Raw genomic sequence first — 13,894 nt, forward strand, 5'->3', positions numbered from 1 at the left:
TTAGTTTCAAAAAGGTCTTACTTACAGCCAACTAATACAATGTTATTTGGTTGGCTGGGATCCTTATTAAAGAACCGGCATATTAAGATTGTATCAATCAAAATAGGGAGATTGCCTGTACAGTCCGTAATGACTTATGGTTGCAGACGTTTATAATAGCAAAGGACTGGCCATAGATAATTGAGAATTTCGGTACCTTCATGTTATTCAATATCGTGCTGTGTTTATAGTGATGCTGAAAGTCAAAGTTCATAGGGTTAAAAGAAAAAAGCTGCCAGAATTGCAGACCCCTTTTATTTTTTGTGGCTAACACTTCAAAAAGGAAGAATATGCCAGTCCGTCTGTTTGGTCCACTTGCCAGGTTTCTTGTAACATTATTATCTCATATGTGTTAATAATACCGACCCAGTCCATGCCGTTCAGTTTTGCCTTCAACCCAGGTCTGTTCTTTGATATAATCTTGACTGAACTGGGAGAACTCTGATTCACCTCTGTTTGGTTTTCACCCATATTTGGGCTCTGAACTGGCGGTACCACCACTGACTTCACCTTTGGATTCAAGATCATATTAGGCATACTTAGATGTTCAATCATCCCTTTTGGAGAAGGTCTAACCACTCCCTTCAGTGATGCAATCATTCCAGTTGTGCCACTTATTGGAAGTAGTCAATCCACACTAACCTAGGATGATAATGGCTCAAATGTATTATTGATAAGCCACCCAGTGTGTTCCCTATCTATCCAATGTTGGGTTGGGATTGCAGCAGCCATGACTTATGGTTGCAGACGTTTATAATAGCAAAGGACTGGCCATAGATAATTGAGAATTTCGGTACCTTCATGTTATTCAATATCGTGCTGTGTTTATAGTGATGCTGAAAGTCAAAGTTCATAGGGTTAAAAGAAAAAAGCTGCCAGAATTGCAGACCCCTTTTATTTTTTGTGGCTAACACTTCAAAAAGGAAGAATATGCCAGTCCGTCTGTTTGGTCCACTTGCCAGGTTTCTTGTAACATTATTATCTCATATGTGTTAATAATACCGACCCAGTCCATGCCGTTCAGTTTTGCCTTCAACCCAGGTCTGTTCTTTGATATAATCTTGACTGAACTGGGAGAACTCTGATTCACCTCTGTTTGGTTTTCACCCATATTTGGGCTCTGAACTGGCGGTACCACCACTGACTTCACCTTTGGATTCAAGATCATATTAGGCATACTTAGATGTTCAATCATCCCTTTTGGAGAAGGTCTAACCACTCCCTTCAGTGATGCAATCATTCCAGTTGTGCCACTTATTGGAAGTAGTCAATCCACACTAACCTAGGATGATAATGGCTCAAATGTATTATTGATAAGCCACCCAGTGTGTTCCCTATCTATCCAATGTTGGGTTGGGATTGCAGCTGGTGCAAACAGGCTAGATTGTATATATATCAATATTGGACCAACTGCTCTTAAAGACCTGCCGCTCATTCCAAAATGTATGCTACACTACCCAGAACATTGACTAAAACTAGGACTAAAGGCATGGTCAGCGGCAGAAGAACAAAACAATCTGCATGGATCTTTGGACCTTTGTGCATCCTGGTATATGCTTCCCCATGAATATTATCCTGCAAGTCCTGTAGGTGATATCTGGCACGTCCTGATTCATACACTCTAATATGTCTTGTGGGTGCTGTGGATTCACCATCAGTTGAATGATTATTCTGAATGGAACATGTATCTTCTGATGTTGTCATACTCCTCCACCAGCCTAGAGTAGTATTTGCACCAATTAGACATTTGTTGCAGCCTTAGCATCAAGTAGCATTAACTAGGTAAGAGAATGTATTTTACTTAAAGTATTAAGCATATATAATGCCTCTTCTACACTATGGATCTTCTCACTAATGTTGTGAATCAAACTTTCCATTATTTGTATTTGTATTTATTTTAATTTATATAGCGCTTTAATCCAAGGCGCTTTACATGAGGCATTACTGTGTATCTTTGGTCCTTAATGTATTCAGATATGTATGGACAAGCTTAGAAGGTGGTAGGGACTAATTTCCTTTATGCTTAAGAAGCCCACTTAAGATGCCTGTTTGGTGAACTTGGGTCAGATATGGAACCACCATTACCATTAATTTTCCATCCTTTAGTACATTTAGATATATTTTGTTTTCTTTTAATGTTATATATTCTCAATGTATTGATGATTTGGACCTTGAAGTTAACATCTCTAAATCTACCATTATGGCAAGTGTCACAAAGCGACAGAAAGTTACAATTAATAAGATGATGTGTAATGGGTTTGCTATCCCGAAGGTTACTGATTTTGACTATCTATCTAGGAATATGTTTTTCCTCTGAGTTGTCAGGTCATGCCCCCATAAAGAAACAAATAACTAAAATGGCTCCAGCACTGGTCGGGGCATGCCGTTTTATTGCGCAATGCCAGGGGCAACCTCTCCCCATGATAATGAAAGTGTATGATGCACTGACCATTGCAATGACTAATTATGGGGCCGCTTTATGGGGGCATGATAATGTTTCAGTGCTTCAGATACAGGAAAACCACTTTTTAAAGACATTCCTTGGTTTGCCAACATCAGCTCCCAAATATGCAGTGCACGTGGAGCTGGATGCCAAGTTCTTGGAAGATGAATGGCGCATGGCCCCAATTTTTCATTGGCTGCGTATTTGGTGGAATCCTATAGCAGCAGTCACTTGACATATCATTCATGCCCTCCTCTGCCTAGACGATCAGTTTAAGATCCTTTGTTTGCAATACATTAAACGTTGTTTGATTGAGATGAACGCACCATTGATATTTTTACCGGTCAGCTTATTGAGCAAGATTCAGAAGAACACTTGCAATGAAAGGTTTAGCTATTTTGTCAAGGAGCAGCGAGAATTGAAAGAACTTTTAATCCATTCCAACAGAGTTCATGCAAGTATAAGCAAGGTGGAGTCTATCCAAATGTATTTACCAGTAACCAACAGGAAAGGAGATTGTTGGCCAATAACTAGAGCTTGTTTTAACAGTTTAATGTTAAGATGCAATACAGTTGCTTGGCTTGGTATTCCTGATGACTCCAACTGCCACTGCTGTTACATGGCTGTGGAGGATCTTCTTCATTGCATACTTTTTGTCCTTTTTATTCAGACATGAGGAAACATACGATCCTCCAAGTACTTTGGGATCAGAACTTTGTACAATGCCGCCCAGTCTTACACTATCTCCATTTGGCTGGCTTACCTTGTGTGGCTTGGGCTTTATTATCATAATTAAAAAGGGCAATGAATGCAAGGAGACACTGTCTGGATTTTTTTATCATGGGTTTTGTCTAACTGATGTGTTTTTAAGCTAGTGTTGATTAACTTTTGTATATATTTTGAAACTATTATTCTTATTTTTCTGTTTGGAATTGCTGTTTTAATTGTTTTTTGATCTGATGTGACATGTAATATTTGTATCCAAATAAACGTATAATGATGATGTTGATGACAATGTTAGTAACCTATTTGTATCTTTTCTCCTGTTATTAACTCAGTTAACTTGCATCAGCTCAGGCAGTACTTTGGGGGCTGTACATTTGAAGTTACTGTCCTTTTTCTTCATTGAGTTCCCAGTCAAATAGCCAGAGTTGTCACTGGTTGCCATTGTTGGAATGTTCTTACTTACGAGGTCATGAATGGTAGCTACCAGAGAACACAACTCTTTTCAGGAAGGAGTTAGCTCATTTATGTCAACCCCCAATGAGCGTTCTGCACAAGAGTGTTTTGCTTCTAAATCATTCACTGCCTTTTTGCAAAAGGGATTGGTCTCCCTTTGAATTTTAGATTTTGCACCACCTTTGGTCCTCACATCCTTAGGAACCTTCCACTTGACCATGACAAGACCAAAGCATTACATTTAGAAATGCACAATTAAACAATCAGTGCAATCTAATCTTTCTGGTGGGCCTTTTGATTCAACAGCATATACCTCTGTTACCAGCCTAAAGAATGTAAAGTGCCTATGTGCATAAATGACCCATGACAGTAATCCAAATTAATAATAGTATACATTTATAAAAACACAATTAAAATAAGCAATACAATCTAGCCTTTGTGGTGGGTGTGAAGTCCTTTACAACCTATGAAATCTAAAGTACCCAAGTGCATAAATAACTTATCTCACAACAGTAATGATTAATCAGGGAAATTACTATATCCTCAGATGGTCCGGGCTCTAAGCCAATGGTCCCCAGTCTCCTGGAACGAGGAAGAATACATGAGATTATACCCACAGTGCAAAAGATTGTCAAACAGGAAGGAGTGGGCCTAAAAACTAAAAATGCTGCACAGTTCTTCAACATAGTTTGAAGTTCCAATACTGTCACCCTGAAATCAGTTACTGGCTCAATTTCCTTGCTCCTGAACTTCACGGCAAAGCAAGGCTAAGCAATAAACATCAAATAAGGGGTTGTGGTAATATGTCAGTCCAGTCTTCAGAAGCCTGAAACAAAATCCACTCTAGTGTCACTGACCCAACCTCATAACTAATCTACCAGGAACCACCTCAGATAAACAGATGCTTCACTGTGAACCAAAATGGAAAGGTTTGCTAATTAATAACACATCTTAAATACATGGGTCTGTAACTGCCTAACTGTAATGAGAGTTCGTCAAACTGTGGCAGGCTTTGAAGGGCTGTAAAATCATAAAGGGCACAGGATGCCACTCAGTGGGCAGGGTAGATGTTGGCAGGCCGAGGGATGCCAGGATCGCTTGTGTTCAGTTTCAGTTTAACTTCTTACTCCGGCGAACATAGGGCTAGGGTGAGCTTGAAACAAACCATCATAACCATGGCACGGTGCAAGAAGCACTGTTAGCGCTGACCTCTCATTCCTCCCAACTGCCTCCAAATTACCATAGCCACCCTCCACAGTGCTTCCAAATACAAGGGCGTTTTGTATGGAACAGGCCACCCCCTGTAAACATCTTCCAGCAGCACAGAATACTACGGCTCGGGGACACTGTGGCTTCACGCTTCACTCCACCGCAAGCCGGGTGCATCCAAACTGCCTTAGCTGCCCCTCTGCACAAATTCACACCTATTATTTCCACCGTCTTCAGGCGCACCTGCCTTCCTTAGATCCCGCATCCATTCGTTTATTAATGCATTCATATATCATTTCTCACTCTCTCATACACCATCTTGCACTCATGTATATGTCATCTCCTTCTCTCATCCATCCTTATTCATTCTTCTAGTCATCCCTCCCTCATTTTATGCTTCCCTCTATTTGCCCGACATCCCTACCACTGATCCCCCACACACTTATGAGTGCGTGTGTGAACAGAGAGAACCTTTTCACCATACAAAGCTAAAAGTATTGGTTTTTGCCATTCATGTTTGATACACCTCTTGCCTGGCAAGATGATTAGTGAGAGACCCAACAGATTGTGAAAAGCACTGGACCTCTGGTCATGATTAAATAAAGATTTCTCTTGGTTTAAACATTTTTCATTGTTATCAAGAATACAATTAGAACATTTCCCTTTTGGTCAGCTATGTGTAATACTTATCCCTCTTCTTAGTACGCGTCAATCTTTTCCAAAGAAGGAAAGCAAAATCCCACATAGAAAATCAAACGTACTATGAAAACCGGAAGGATTACTCTGTACTTAACACAAATCTTGTTCACTAAAGAAGGATTTTAGTCTGAAAGCCGTTGAGCTATTCTGCTGCTGAAGAACTACAAACTGGAATGCTGACAAAGTCTATGCGCACCCAAGATGGACAGGTCTTCGCAATATCGTGTATAAGCAACATAAAAAGAGTAGATGGGTAAGTAAGAGCATGATCTCAACCTGCGCCCTTTGCAACGTTTGTGTCCCACTGGAGGCTACAAATCAGTTTGTACCAGGCAGTGCCATTCTCTACTGGCAGCATAAGCCACGAACTCCACTTCACCCATGGTCTTGGTTAGCGATCTAAATAAACCACTGATGAGACCAAATGGGCCAGTCCAGCCCTTGGTTTAATCTTTCATGCAGCGCCCATCTATATTTAAGGCCATATTGCTTTCATCAGGGAGATAATGTCATGATGCAAAGAATTCTGGAGTTTGTGGTCACTGCCGATGGGAGGCAACTTCTTGTACTACACTTTGAATCTGTACTTCTTGTCTGGGATTTAGTCCAAAGACCTAACTTCCCTTGGTGTCTCATCCTTGCAGGCTGTCTCGCTTCTCAGCCACACATATATTTCTCATGATCTCCTTGCCCCGTAACACAACTCTACCCCATGCAAGGCCTATCACTTATAATGGGGACACTGTATACTATGTTATATTATTATATTATTATTGTTATATTATTATGCTTTTGTATTGTGCCGAATCACCACCGTAGTAGTTTCAAAGTACAAATCCTTTGTCCAAGGCATACCTAATTAGAGTCCAATGTCTGCCCTCTTCAGGTAATTTCCCTCCCCTTATAGCTTTGACTTAAACGTGCACAAGGAAGCTATGGTGTAATGACACCCCTAATCAGCCCGAATTGTTATGTTCCTATCAATAACCACTAACACAGCTACTGGTGGCCTGTATAGTCCCTCATCCGTCTCTTGATCAGTGACTGCCTGTATGTGCACAACTGCTTGTGATAAATCTGGCTCCTACCCCTCTTCAGAGCCACACCCCTCTTCAGAGACCATGCTTACCTTGATGTTAAGCACCCCAGGGAGGATGCACGTACTCTTGCACATGCAGGTATCTTGATATTGTCATCTATGATAATACTTGCAACAACATAGCCTTACGGTATTCGTTATCATTAGCATTTGACCCACTTCCAACAGCAGGAATATGCATTCTTGTGAGGGGCTTTGACATTTATTTGGCCATTGTTGAATAATGCAGATGCACCCTGTGTGCCACTCACCACCTGCACAGCCAGCCCCTAACTAGGGTGTACTATTTCTTTTACTTTCCCTATACCCATCGCAGCTGGTTTTTCATTTACATATTTTGCACACTGGTTGCGATTCCTCTGGATTTCGTTCATGCTTATTGTAATTTAGGTGTCTTTGCTTGCCAAAAGCTTTCATGTATCTTTGGTGTAGGACATGCGCAACACCAACTAGTCCCTGATGTACCGATCCTGCAACACTGCAAAGTCACATGTGACTTCAATTACCCTCAGGTCTGCCAAAGAGTTGTCTTCAGTGTCCACAAGGACCTGTGGGCAAGTGAAAATATCTGGTGGCCAAATTGCTCTCCCATCGTCTTCCTTGTCTCACCATAAATGGTACTCCAATGTAACCGCTCCCATTCTCCACCCTCCATCTGAGGGATATCGGTGAGGTGTATGTTCTGTACCACTTCCTTGCCTAGAAAGAGTGTAATAGTGGCATGCCTGTGCTCGTCTGGGTATTTGTCGACCCCTATTGCCAAAAAATAATGCTTACATAAGCCATTCCTTTGTTATCATGTTATGGCTGGCTCCCATGGTGTTTCCAATAACTTTGCTGGAGGAACCAAGCTAGGGCTAGACAAGATTGAACATTCAATTCCACAATCCTTTACGGCTGCTCGTGTCTACTTGGGTGTACAAGCACACTCCCGATGACCAAATAACCAGGGCACCAGTGTCTTGCTTCAATGTCACTGCACTGTGATCTTTTCTAAATGATTACTGGGGCCCAGCCTGGCGAGCCAATTCATTGGGCTTTATTCACTTGGGTAATCTATTAACTGATGTGGGTAGCCCCAAGTGGGGTGAGGCCCTTTTATTGTACTTTTATTTTTCCAGTGGCAGCCGCGCAAAATGTTTTGTTTGCCGCGCTTACAGTGCACAAGCTGTTCCACTGTCCTTTGATCCCGTTGGGCACATAAGGCCTTTACTCTAGGACTGTACCTCTCCCACACGAATGGTGTACGAACAGGTGCCATTTCCTGTACTGGTTCTAAGCACCCACTTAACACCTGGAGATAGGTACATTTTTCCTGTAACTTCAGGGGTCCTGCTCTGGGGACTAGGGATGCTCCCGCCGGGAAACTGCCCACCACACATTGTCCTTGGATGTCACTCTTCCCCTGTGTGCACTAACCATGTGTCGGGGTATGCAGCAGTCTCTGATTCACAGTGCTCTACCCCACTTCACTGATTTACACCTCTAGCCCATCAGATGCCTGCCTGGGGCACATACATCTGAGCAGCTAGAGCTTCCTTGAGCCGCCTCAGCCGGCACATGGGTAATGTTAACCTCAAAGCACTGTCAGTACTGAGTTCGAGGATCGCACGTGGGACTTGCACGATGTGCCCCTGGCAGCGCATATGCCACCCACCAATGAAAAGATACTAGCTGTAACGTCTTTAAGTTTCTTTCCTCCATGCTGGTCAGGGTCAGCTCTCCTGCTCTTTGGTCTGAGCGTCATTATAAAGACTCAATGCCAGGAGGCACATATCATTTCAAGGCCCTATTTATTTATTTATTTATTTATTTCTCTTGGGGCCATGCTAATCTTCTCTGTATCGTTCCAATTTGAGTATATGTGCTGCCGAAGCGAGCACCCAAGGCCCTAGTTATTCATTGGTAATGCTGTGACCACGCAGCAGCATCCCCTTCAGCACATCATCTCTCTCTACAACTATCCACCCACTCTCCTAAAAGCTTCAACACCTCACATTCCACAACATGATGGGCTACTGAGGTGCCAAGCAGAGGCAAACACTCCCATCTTCTACAGCACCTTCTGGTTCACTGTCAGAATGACAGAATGTGAATTGGAGGTGGTTAGATAGTGGGTACTGCAGATTGGAGGACTGAGGCTTCAGAAGGTAGCCCCAGGCTAGCCAGCAGCTTTCCAGATGCAGTAGAGGATGACTCCCATGATCCCACATCTTATGCTATGCTGATAATGCCGATGGGAGTTGTTATCCAAAATATCTGCAGAGCAAAAGGTTGCAGACACTGATGGAGAAGACCAACAGTTTGCACACAATTGCCTTTATAAGGGTTACTGCCTTTATAAGGGTTAATTAAATGTATGCAACAAAAAAGACTACTGCTCTGCAGAAGTACAGAGATGAGTAGTGGTTTCTAAATTCCTACTAAACCTCATAGTACTCCCAAAGCAACAGTGAATTCAAGCATAATGGTGAACCAGACACCACATGAATGCACTGGCATAGCAGAGGCCCTCAAAGCCCCCGTGGTGCGGGGTCCCTTGCTGCCATATGTCCTGGTCCTGGCCAGGGGTCACACAGGGCTCAGACTTAAAAAATAAATAGTTTATTTTTGAAGCCACTATGACTTCATAAATACATTATTTCCGTTAATGTAACACAAATAATTTAATTATGAAGGCAGAATGACTTCAAAAAGACAATTTCTTTTTGAAGTCATAGGCAGGGCTTGTAAAATCTACTAGCCCACTAGCATTGGCGAGTAGTTTTTATGAAGGGCGAGCATCATTTGCAGGATACTGGACCTTGCTGGTGAGTATGGGGATGTTAGAAACTTATTTTGCATTCACTGCAAACACACTTTGCAGAAACTGGCAAATGTAAATTTCACTGTGCATACTTAGCAGCATTGCCCCATATATGAAGTGTGCTTTTGGCGACATGCACCATTTTACAAAAGGCACTGGTAAATATTTTGTCACCAGTCAACTTGGGGTGAGTGCATTTCTCTTAGGTCGAGTATGCAAACTACGGAACTCGCCCTGCAAGTCTAGTGGGATTTTTAATATTTTGCAAGGCCTAATAGGCGCCCCCCACCACCTCATGACATGGAGGCTTCCAGGTTGGAGGCCTCCATGTCAGGGGTGGGAGAGCCCTATAACTTCAAGAAGAAATAGTTTCTTTTTGAAGTCCTTCTGCCTTCATAAAAAATGTGTTTCCGTTACAATAATGGAAGTCATTTCTTTATGAATGCAGAGCGACTTAAAAAACGAACTATTTCTTTTTGAAGTCATAGGGCTCCCTTGAACACTGTGATATGGAGGCCTCCAGCTCCATTACGGGAACAAGCGTTCCTGCTGCATGGAGCTGGAGGTCTCATTCCCTGTCCTGAAACAGCGGAATAAAAGGTAAGAAAATGTATTTTGTGCAAATGTGTGTGTGTGCAAGTAAATGTGTATATGTATGTAATGTAATGTGTGTGAATGAGTAAGTGCATGATGTATGAGTGGCTACCTGAGTGTGTGTGTGTGTGTGTGTGTGTGAGTGTATGGTGAAAGGATGCACATGTAAATGTATGGGTGACTGGGCGTGCGTGTGTGAGTGTATTGTGAATGCTCTGATTACTTACTGATAATCTTCATTATTCATAGTCCTACTCTTCCTCGCCACAGTACTTATGTATGAGGCATGTTGCCTCATACATAAGTACTTGGATGAGGGAGAGGGCTGTAGATGTAATGCATTGTTTAGTTACCTGTAATCTTTATTACTCCTACTCCCACTCTTCCTTATCCAAGTACGTATCTATGTTATGTTTTGTTATGTTGAATTATACTGTGCACCAATACCACCCTGGGGCAGTCTCCAGGCACCTATGAAGCAAAGTGCCTCATAGGTAAGTAGTGGGATGAGGAAGAAGGACATGGAGGTAATAGTGTGTTTGTGTTAACTGCCTGAGTTACATATTGGTAATCTTCATAACTCCTAGCCCTACACTTCCTCAACCCAGGGCTTATGAATGAGGCACATTGCCTCATACACAAGTTCTGGGACGAGGTAGAGGGATATGGATCTAATGCCTGGCTTAGTTATCTGTACTCTTCATTACACCTAATCCCACTCTTTCTCATCCCAGTACATACTTATGAGGCAAAATGCCTCATATGTGAGTACTGGGACGAGGAAGAGGGATGTGAAGATCATTCTGGGTAGAAGAGCTGATTTTGACAGTTGGGGCCGATAGTCTAGGCCAGCCCAGAGTGTGGTGCAACCTGTGGTTTGTTGCCGGGGACATGGGGGGTGCCTTTCAGCAAGCCTCAAAGGGGGGCCCCCAAATGTTGTGCTACACCACGGTATGAATGGTACACCTCCTGTGACTCTTTATGGTCCCTTTAACAACAACAAAACATGCAATGGCACTATAAGAACACAAATCATAGTTGCCATTCTCTTGTGTGAGTCAAAAATGCCATGCCATGCCAAATAAAGAAAATGCCCAGTTTGCCTACCGCATTGTGCATCAACCCCCCACCACAAACCTTCCTCCGTGTAATAATATTCATCGAGTTGGCCTTGCCCAAAAATACCAGTAAAACATGTAAGAAAACATCCATGCTCCAATTCCCCTTGCTTGGGCCCCATCCTTGCACACACACATTCATACCCATAGACTCACTAGACACTCACCCATTAGCAGTTGGTGAATGTTTTTAATTGAACGGGTGTAAACATTTCCCACAAATATGCCAGAGTATGCAAACGTAGTGGGGGCCCAAACCAACCAAAGGGGGTTCAGAGGGTTTGGGGTTCACTCCCTCCCTGTCAAGTAGTGACCCCCGCCCCCGGGAATCCCTCGTACCTGAACTCCTCGATCTTCTGTGATCCAGGTTCCACGATGTCCTGTTACCCCATCTAGGTCACAGCGTGGTTTGGTTAAGGAAAGCGCCCCCGTCCCCCAGTCTGCAGAGTGGCGAACAGCCGGGAACTGGGAACCCTCTTCCAGCACCACAGAAAGAAGAACATCCACAGGTTTAATGTGTGGCTGGAACAGCCTGGAGCGCTGATGTGGATGTCAAGTAGTCTCAAGAAAGCAGAGGAACAGAAATGGTAAGGTTCAAGCAATGGTGAGGTTCAAGTCCAGGTACATCCATACCAAACAACCAACCAGATTCGAGAAGACAAAGTCCATGAATCTCTGGAAGACTGCGGGGGCATTGCACAGTCCGAAAGGCATCACCCTGTATTCAAAGTGCCCAAACAGAGTTTTGAGAGTGGTCTTACATTCGTGGCCTGGGCGAATATGAACCAAGTGATAAGCTTCCCACGGGTTGAGTTTCATAAAGACCTTGGTGTCAAGCAGGGATCCAGAATGTCAGAAAGCAGAGGAAGTGGATACCGATCATTCAGGGTGATGTCGTTAAGTAAGCGATAATCCACACAGGACCGGAGGGTCCCTTCCTTTTTAGGTACGAAAACCAGTGGAGACCCCAGGGGGGATTTGGAGGTTGTAATGTAGCCATGTTCCAAGCACTCCTTGATGTATCTCTTAAGTTCCGTTCTTTTGACCCCCGTAAGGATGTATATTCAGCTACTGGGCAGCACTGAATTGGGTATCAGATTGATCTCACAGTCAAAGCTCTGGTTAGGGGGTAAGTATGAGTGATCAGGCTCCAGGAAGAGCTCCTGGAACTCCTGATACTCCGTAGGCAAGGCTAGACAAGTTATGCATTGTACAGTAGGTCTCTCTCCATTCATAGTCCTGGGATGGCTTCCAGTCAACAACAAGGCAGTACACAAAAATGCTTGTTGCAGAAATCCGATGAGAAGATCACGACCTGAGTTCTCCAGTTAATCAAAGGATAATGGGCCAGGAGGCAGGGGATTTCTAACACCAAACAAATGTGCTGTCAATGTAATTGCCAGTGGCACTACAATCCAATAAAGCTGGAACAGTATTGGATTCTTCTGGCCTTGTACCCCAAGTCAACAGAGCTTCGATTATGAACAATGGGGCTGGAGGCATGAGACCCCGTGGCTTCTTGGGAGATTACAACTGTGGTAAAATGAGGCCCACCAACTGCTCCCTATCAGATGGCAGGCCTGCTAGTTTTCTTTCGACCGGGAAGCGCGCACTGGACAGGTATCAAGAAAGTGCCCGTGAGCCCCGCACTATAGCCACAGATGGTTGACTTTCCGGCACCGACATTCAGCTTCGGTCAACGGACCCCTCAAAGCACCTATCTCATTGGTTCAGTTGTTTTACCTGATGTAGCTGCAAGACCAGGACCAACAGTTGGAATAGGCACCCACATCATGGTCTTTTCAGGTCCACCTACGTTCAGCCCGTGGCTCTGCCAAGCGGTGATCGATCCGGATGACCTGGTCAAGAAGACCCTGGAAAGCATTTTCTTCAGAGGTATGGAGAAATTCGTACTTGTATTCGTCCCGTAATCCTTTACAGAGCAACATTGTGTAATTTCTGGCCACACTGGCAGGAATGCTTTCTTGAAGCCAGCGTAGCCGCTAAGCAACAGGCTATGTGAAGAGACAAATGGTACTGCCCATGAAAGTGCGTTGCTGATGAGGTGGCTAACAATGTAGCTAATATTGGGTGGGACAGAGCATGAATTGGAAGTGCAATGATTGCAAAACTCTGTAAACTTTCTAGGGTTCCCATCGTATTTCATGGTGCTTCATTGCCTCACCATTGACCACATAAAATGCCACTGAGGTGGAACCAGATAGGGCATCTCTTAAATGGGTGTTCTCAGCCCGCAGGGCACCCACCTCCACTTGAATGGCCTATAATTTGGTCTGTAGCACCTGTAGCACCTCCATGTCTGGTTCGACCAACCCGGAAAGGCGTCGTAATCTGTCAAGCACTGCTGTCCAGGAATCCCTTGTACCTGAACTCCTCGATCTTCTGTGGTCCAGGTTCCATGACGTCCCGTTACCCCATCTAGGTCACAGCATGGTATGGTTAGGGAAAGCACCCCTGTCCCCTAGTCTGTGGAATGAAACACAGTCAGGAACTGGGAATCCTCTTCCAGCACCACAGAAAGAAGAACATCCACAGGTTTAATGTGTGGCTGGAACAAGGTGGAGCGGTGACGTGGATGTCAAGTAATGGCAAGAAAGCAGAGGAACAGAAATGGTAAGGTTCCAGAGGGCACAGCGAATGAGGAAGGCAGGTAGCGCCAGATCGCAAGCAGTGGGACAGAAGGGAGC

General features: G+C 43.8%; 1 pseudogene; it reads right to left on the minus strand.

Annotated features, from left to right (window-relative positions):
• Window positions 1-8,451: 8,451 nt before the first annotated feature.
• LOC138517113 (U6 spliceosomal RNA) lies at window positions 8,452-8,551 on the minus strand (annotated as a pseudogene).
• Window positions 8,552-13,894: the final 5,343 nt, after the last annotated feature.

This window comes from Ambystoma mexicanum, chromosome 6q (genome assembly GCF_040938575.1).
Source record: "Ambystoma mexicanum isolate Mex_15411 chromosome 6q, UKY_AmexF1_1, whole genome shotgun sequence".
In the NCBI taxonomy this organism is placed as follows: Eukaryota; Metazoa; Chordata; class Amphibia; order Caudata; family Ambystomatidae; genus Ambystoma; species Ambystoma mexicanum.